Source organism: Squalius cephalus (genome assembly GCF_949319135.1).
Source record: "Squalius cephalus genome assembly, chromosome: 4".
Lineage (NCBI taxonomy): Eukaryota > Metazoa > Chordata > Actinopteri > Cypriniformes > Leuciscidae > Squalius > Squalius cephalus.
In genome coordinates this window covers 11,983,377-11,989,810 of record NC_137125.1, presented here as the reverse complement: position 1 = coordinate 11,989,810, position 6,434 = coordinate 11,983,377, and the positions used below count along the sequence as shown (strand labels likewise).

The 6,434-nt window shown below is 45.7% G+C and overlaps 1 protein-coding gene across 3 annotated transcripts in view; it reads right to left on the bottom strand.

Annotated features, from left to right (window-relative positions):
- LOC307157319 (NLR family CARD domain-containing protein 3-like) overlaps positions 1-6,434 on the bottom strand; it is a 114,116-nt gene that overhangs the window by 24,971 nt on the left and 82,711 nt on the right. The gene's annotated exons all lie outside the window — the stretch shown is intronic.

The following is a 6,434-nucleotide window of genomic DNA, read 5'->3' as shown; positions in this document are numbered from 1 at the left end:
CATCAATTTACAATGAATTATAGTTGCTAATAAATTCTTAATTTCCCTTCAATATCTGTAAAAAAAAAATTCAAATCTGATTATTGAACTTTTAGAATAATACCAGGATACATATACAGGATAATAGTGAAAAATATATGAAGCTCATAACATCTCTCAGCAAGTCATCAAAAGATGGAGGGAGATTTTGTTTCCAGAGCAGAAGAATCTGCCGTCTAGCTAATAATGTTGAGAAGGCAAAAGCCTTTAAAGCATTTCCAGACAAGCCAGTGACATTTGGAGAAAGTCCAAAAAGTTCAACCAAAGGGCAAGGCTCAATCTGTCTCTTTGTCACTGAAGAAAAACTATTAAAGATTGATAGCCAAAAAGAAGTTAAAGATGGACATAACCCAAAACATATGTAATATATCAGCCATCAGGTAATATACCTGATGGCCATTAGGTAATATACCAACGGTAATATACCGTTGCCATCAGGTATACCTGATGGCAATGATCACAGAGAGGATCAACACCAGGCTTAATTTCTGCCAACCTCACTCCAGTAGTCCAGTAAATTTAATGAATACATTTTAATTGGATAAGACTGTGACGAGCACAAATATAAGAGGTATGAACACGGGACATGATCTGGTTCCAAGTCTCATCATCAAATGTGAGGCATAGATCCGACTCCCACGGTTGTCTAATAAAAGAGAGTGAGGATGTGTATATTCAAACGCACATAACTATAGAACCCATTCTAAATGCTCATGTGAACGGCATCAGCGTTTCTCACATCTTCGCATTTAAAGTCTGTGTAGAGAGAACGGTGTCGTCTTAGCGGCCCCTAATTTAATAACAAATGATCATTGTGTCGGAAGCAAATCAATCAAAACTAACTTTAGATGGAAATAACTTAACTCTGCTGTAAAGCCGAAACAATCTCTGTTACCTTAAATTATACGCTTATCTCTGTAAAGCTGCTTTGAGACAATCTACGTTGTTAAAAGCGCTATATAAATGAAGATGACTTGACTTGACTTGACATGTGGAGATAGAGGAAATCAGCCTGTATATCGTAGACAATGCACTCCTTTTATCTAAGGCTACTTCAAGAATCTGATCTAGCGAAGATTTTGGAAGATTCGGAAAGTCAGGGAATGAATTTAACAAAAGTTCTGAGCTGAAAATATCTAAAAAATTGTGTACAAAAGAGAGAGATTTTTTTTTCAATTGTAAAAAGCTGGAAAAAACAATATCAATGTAAATATCATTGACAGCCGAAATTCCTGCTCTCTGCAAAATATTAAATGCTTTGTCATTAAGTCAGGGGGGGGAAATAAAGGGTTACGGGTTACAGAGGGTATTTGTAAATGGCCATTTATCAGACCCCTTACTGCTATCTATAGGATTACCTCAAGGGTGTGTCCTTTCACCCCTCTTTTTTATTATGTACACAAATGGCTGCAGAAGCGCCCAGGAGAACAGCTATTTGGTGAAATTTTCCGATGATACTGCATTGTTGTCACTGCTCCAAGGTCCAGTATCTGACCACGGGAATGCTCTGACAGACTTTATCTCATGGTGTGATAACCATTGCCTTGATTTAAATGCATCTAAAACCAAAGAATTAATTATTGACTTTGGGCGAAATAGAGATACTGTTTCTGAGAGCATCATACACTATGTAAAGGTGGAAATTGTTTCATCATATAAATAATTGGGCACTGTATTTGATGACCATCTTAAGTTTGATGTAAACAGTGCTGCCATTGTGAAGCAGGGGCAACAGAGAATTTACCTCCTCCGCAAATTAAACTCTTTCTCTGTCACGCCGGTCATCCTGTGTAGGTTTTATCAGTCTTTTATTGAGAGTCTCTTAAGTTTTTCTTCTATCTGCTGGTTCCACAACTTGACTGTTAAAGACAGGAATAGCCTGAACAACATTGTAAAAATCTGTTCAAAAATTATTGGAGTGAAACAGAGAGACCTCAATGTCTTTTGTAACCAACAAATAGTTCGAAAGGCAGTGAGTATCCTCGCCTCTCCGGGACATGCTTTGGCAGGTGAATTTTCTCTGTTGCCTTCTGGGCGTCGTTATGCGCTTCCTGTGTGTAAGACGAACCGTCATTCCAAATCTTTCATTCCTTCTGCGATCAAACTCTTAAACTCTGTGTAAGGCTCCTTTTTTTTTCTTTTTTTTTTTTGAGAAGGGAAGGGGAAAAGGAAGAAAAAAAGTGTACATATTTGCCGACGATTGTATGTTGCGAATAATGTGTGTGGTTTGTGTTATGTACTGTTGTATACATGCTGCTCTTAACTAATTGCCCTTTGTGGGATCAATAAAGTTGATTGAATTGAATTTAATTGAATTGGTAAAATTAGTCTTGAAAATATCTATGCACTTACGTGTAAATATTAATCCTAAATATTTAAAATTATGGGAAGCAACTTAAAACATTGAAGCACTCGTTGGTAAATCAGAAATTGGAAAATTTATTGGATATAACGTCTCGGTTACTAACGTAACCTCGGTTCTCTCTAGATGAGGGAACGAGTGTTGCGTAAGCTACGGGAAAATCCCTTTTCTCGAGAATACTGAAGCCAAAAATTATCCTTAATTTTGTATTAATTTAAAGCGCATTTGCTGCACAGAGCAGACACAGGCGAGGCAGCTCGCACACCTATTGGTCGCTCTGTAGCAACTGCTGCAACCTATCGGGAGACTGCTCGTGACGTACGCACCAATGAGGGCCGCCAGAATGGGCGTGGCTTATGTGTATATAAGCCCAGTCCGATAGGATGCTCTTTGGTTTTTACATCGACTGAAGCGAAACCAGAACGTAGCACAAGCACGGCAGGGTTACGCAACACTCGTTCCCTCATCTAGAGAGAACCGAGGTTACATTAGTAACCAAGACATTCTCTTACGAGAGTACTCTCGTGTTGCGTAAGCTAGCTTACGCTTCGGGAACCCAATGTAAAACGCTGTGCGTGCTTAGTAATGTCCACAACATTGTCCCAAGGGTATGTGCCCGGGGCACACATGATAAGTGGGTAATAGCAAGGCCAACGGGGAGTGGGCCTAGTGAATAACAGAAGGCGATGTGGTTGCCTTATGAATTATTAGGTGCTTGACACAGTATAACAGTCAGGGTGGACCTTAGTCAGCCTGAGCTGTATAATAAAGAGGAAGTGCTTAGCACAGTATGTCAGTCAGGAAAGACGTCAGTCAGCCTGTACTGAGTAAACAGCTGGTACTGAGCTGTCCATTCTGTCCATAATGAATATAAGAATAACACGCAGTCTGGTCGGATCTGATTCGAGCAGAACTGCTGCGTTTGATTTAGACTGAGAACAGTCTTGTCTGTGATGCAGGGACTTCTAGGTTATAAAACCTTATGAATGTAGACGGGGAGGCCCAGCCTGCCGCCATACAAATATCATGAAGAGATACCCCGCTGGACCAGGCCCATGAAGAGGCCACTCTGGTGGAGTGAGCTCTAACACCTAAAGGGCAACGAAGGCCTTTGGACATACAAGTCAGCGCGATAGCATCAACTATCCACCTGGACAGGCTTTGTTTCGATGTGGCTAGACCCTTGGAGTGGCCACCGAAGGAAACAGTGGAATCGGCCACGGGGCCGTGTTCGTCAGCTGCATCAGCTCTGGGACCCAAGCTTGGTTCCTCCAGAGCGGCGCTACGAGGAGCACAGAGCACTCATTCTCCCTGATTCGCTTGATTTCCTGTGGTAACAGTGCGACTGGGGGAAAGGCATAAAGCGGGCGGCTGGGCCAGCGCGTCCCTGCTCTTTGTAAAGAATATTGGGCAGTGAACGTTGTCTGACGACGCGAAGAGGTTGACTTCCGCTTTGACGAAGGTGTCCAATAATAACTGGACTGTGTGAGGGTGAAGGGACCATTCCCCTGGGGGAACGTTGTCCCTGGACAGAATGTCTGGACCCAGGTTCAGACAGCCCAGCATGTGCACCGCTCTCAGCGAGCGCAGGTTGTGCTGAGACCACACAAGGAGGCGTTCTGCTAGCGTGTGTAGATTCCGTGATCTGACACCACGTTGTTGTCCGTGCGGACTGAGACGTGGTGTCCCTTTAAAAGGGGGAAGGTAAAATCCCAAAGCATTCTCGACCGCTTTCATCTCCAGACAGTTTATGTATAGGCGCTGCTCTCGGTCTGACCACAGACCAAAAGTCGGCCTCCCCTCGTAAAGGGAGCCCCAACGTGAGTTGGAGGCATCTGTCTAGACTACTTTCAGTTTCGACACCGCTCCCAGATCTACGTCCGACTGGTACCAGTCGATCGCCTTCCAGGGTTCGAGAACTGTAACACAGTTCTGAGTGACCTTGAGGCGTGCATAACCGGTAGTCCACGCGTGATGCGGGACGCACGTCTTCAGCCAGTGCTGAAGCAGGCGCATGCGAAGCAGACCCAGCCGAAGCACCGCTGAGGCTGAGGCCATATGGCCCAGCATCCTCTGAAATTTTTTGAGAGAGGTAACGCTGCCGGGTTTGAATGACGCTGCCAGGCGTTGTATACTCAGAGTGCGATGTGGCGTAAGCCGCGCTGTCATTGGCACTGAGTCTAAATCTGTCCCCAGGAAAGAAATTCTTTGGCTGGGAGACAGTGAGCTCTTTGTCCAATTGACTTTGAGACCCAAGTTCTCCAGATGACTGAGTAGTATAGTCCTGTGCATAATCAGTTCCGCCTCTGACTGCGTTAGAATTAGCCAGTCATCCACATAGTTCAGCACTTGCATAGCCTGTTGTTTCAGGGGAGCGAGCGCCGCGTCCATGCATTTCGTAAATGTACGGGGTGCTAAAGACAGGCCGAACGGCAGGACGGTGTACTGATAAGCCTGGCCGTCAAAGGCGAATCTCAAGAAAGGCCTGTGACGGGGTGCTATTTGAATCTGGAAGTAAGCATCCTTCAGATCCACTGAGATAAATCAGTCCCTCGGGCGAATTTGCGCAAGGTTTTTGAGCATTTTGAACGCATTTTGAACTGGTTGTGAGCATTTTGAATGATCTCTTCATAAGGGCTTTGATTAATCGCCTGAGAACCAGGATGGGTCTGAGACCGCCATCCTTTTTGGGTACTAAGAAGTACCGGCTGTAGAAGCCCGACTCGCTCTGTGTCAGGGGATCAGTTTCTACAGCACCTTTTTTCAGCAGTCTCACTATTTCGGCGCGAAGCAGATGGGCTACTTATGTATATACTATGTCTTTCACCTTGGTTTCGACCCTGGCTCGAAAGCACGGGGGTCTGCGAGCGAACTGCAGCAAATAGCCTCATTTTACAATGTTCAACACCCATTCTGACACGCCCGGGATAATTTCCCATGCCCTTGCACATCTGGCTAGGGGTAAAATGATGTTGGGTCTCTGATCGCTTTGTGTCAGGGATCCAGAGACCCGATTGGGTTGATGCATTGACACTGTGCTTACAGTGCTTGCGTGGGGCGGCGCACTGAGGGTAGGGGTCGGCTGATTCACACACAACACTCTTGCTGCGGGGAGCGAGGAGTGTTTCATTGAAGGGCGCCTTATCTGTGTATGTGACACAGGGCGTACAGTGTTTAACACTAAGTGTGAGCGCTGAGCAGCGGTCACGCTTCTTACACTTAACACACGATTGGTGTTTACTGATGGAATGTGATAGTGCGCTGCGTGTAGCGGCCGGCAGATTCACACATAACACTCTTGCTATGGGGAGCGGGGAGCATTTTATTGAAACGAGCCCTGCCTGTGTATGTGACACAGGGCTTGCAGTGTTTATTTGTAAGCGTGCCCGCTACTCAGCGCTCACGCTTCTTAGACTTAAAACACGACTCACCCTAAGTGAGTGTGTGTCACTGAGCGGGCAGTGTTTATGGGTAGGTGTGTGCACTGAGTAGCTGGCACAATTCCTACGTTTGAGAAACATGTGGCTTGAGCCGATTTTATTAGTTCGGGCCCTGAATGAGTGAGTGTCACTGAATGGGCTGTGCTTATGTGTAGGGGTGAACCATGAGAAGTGGGCACAGTTCATACATTTATAACACCTTTGGTGTGCGCTGGACCAACAGACATAATGCTCTTTATGAGATTTTTCTGGGTCGCCGTAAAAACGGCATTTGAGTACAGGCGAGCGGGTTGTGTAACGGGCTTGTTGGCTATAAAATACACTCCTCCAGTCACCTCTGTTGTGGGAACTGCGAGAGCGAAGCGTGCTGTCTTCGATGGCGGTCCGGCCGCAGTGGGACTCAACCATCGTCGTCTTCTTAAGGTGGTCAGGAAGACTTGGGAGGCTCAGGATTCAGCGCAATCTTAGGCCTGGGTCCCGCTGACGTGAGTCTCTGGGCTGACGGCGCTGTGAAGCTGGCGGTGGAGGTGGTGGTGGTGCTGTTTTCCGACTGTAAGGCTGCTTTTTGGAACGATCTGTAGCGGAACTCGAGC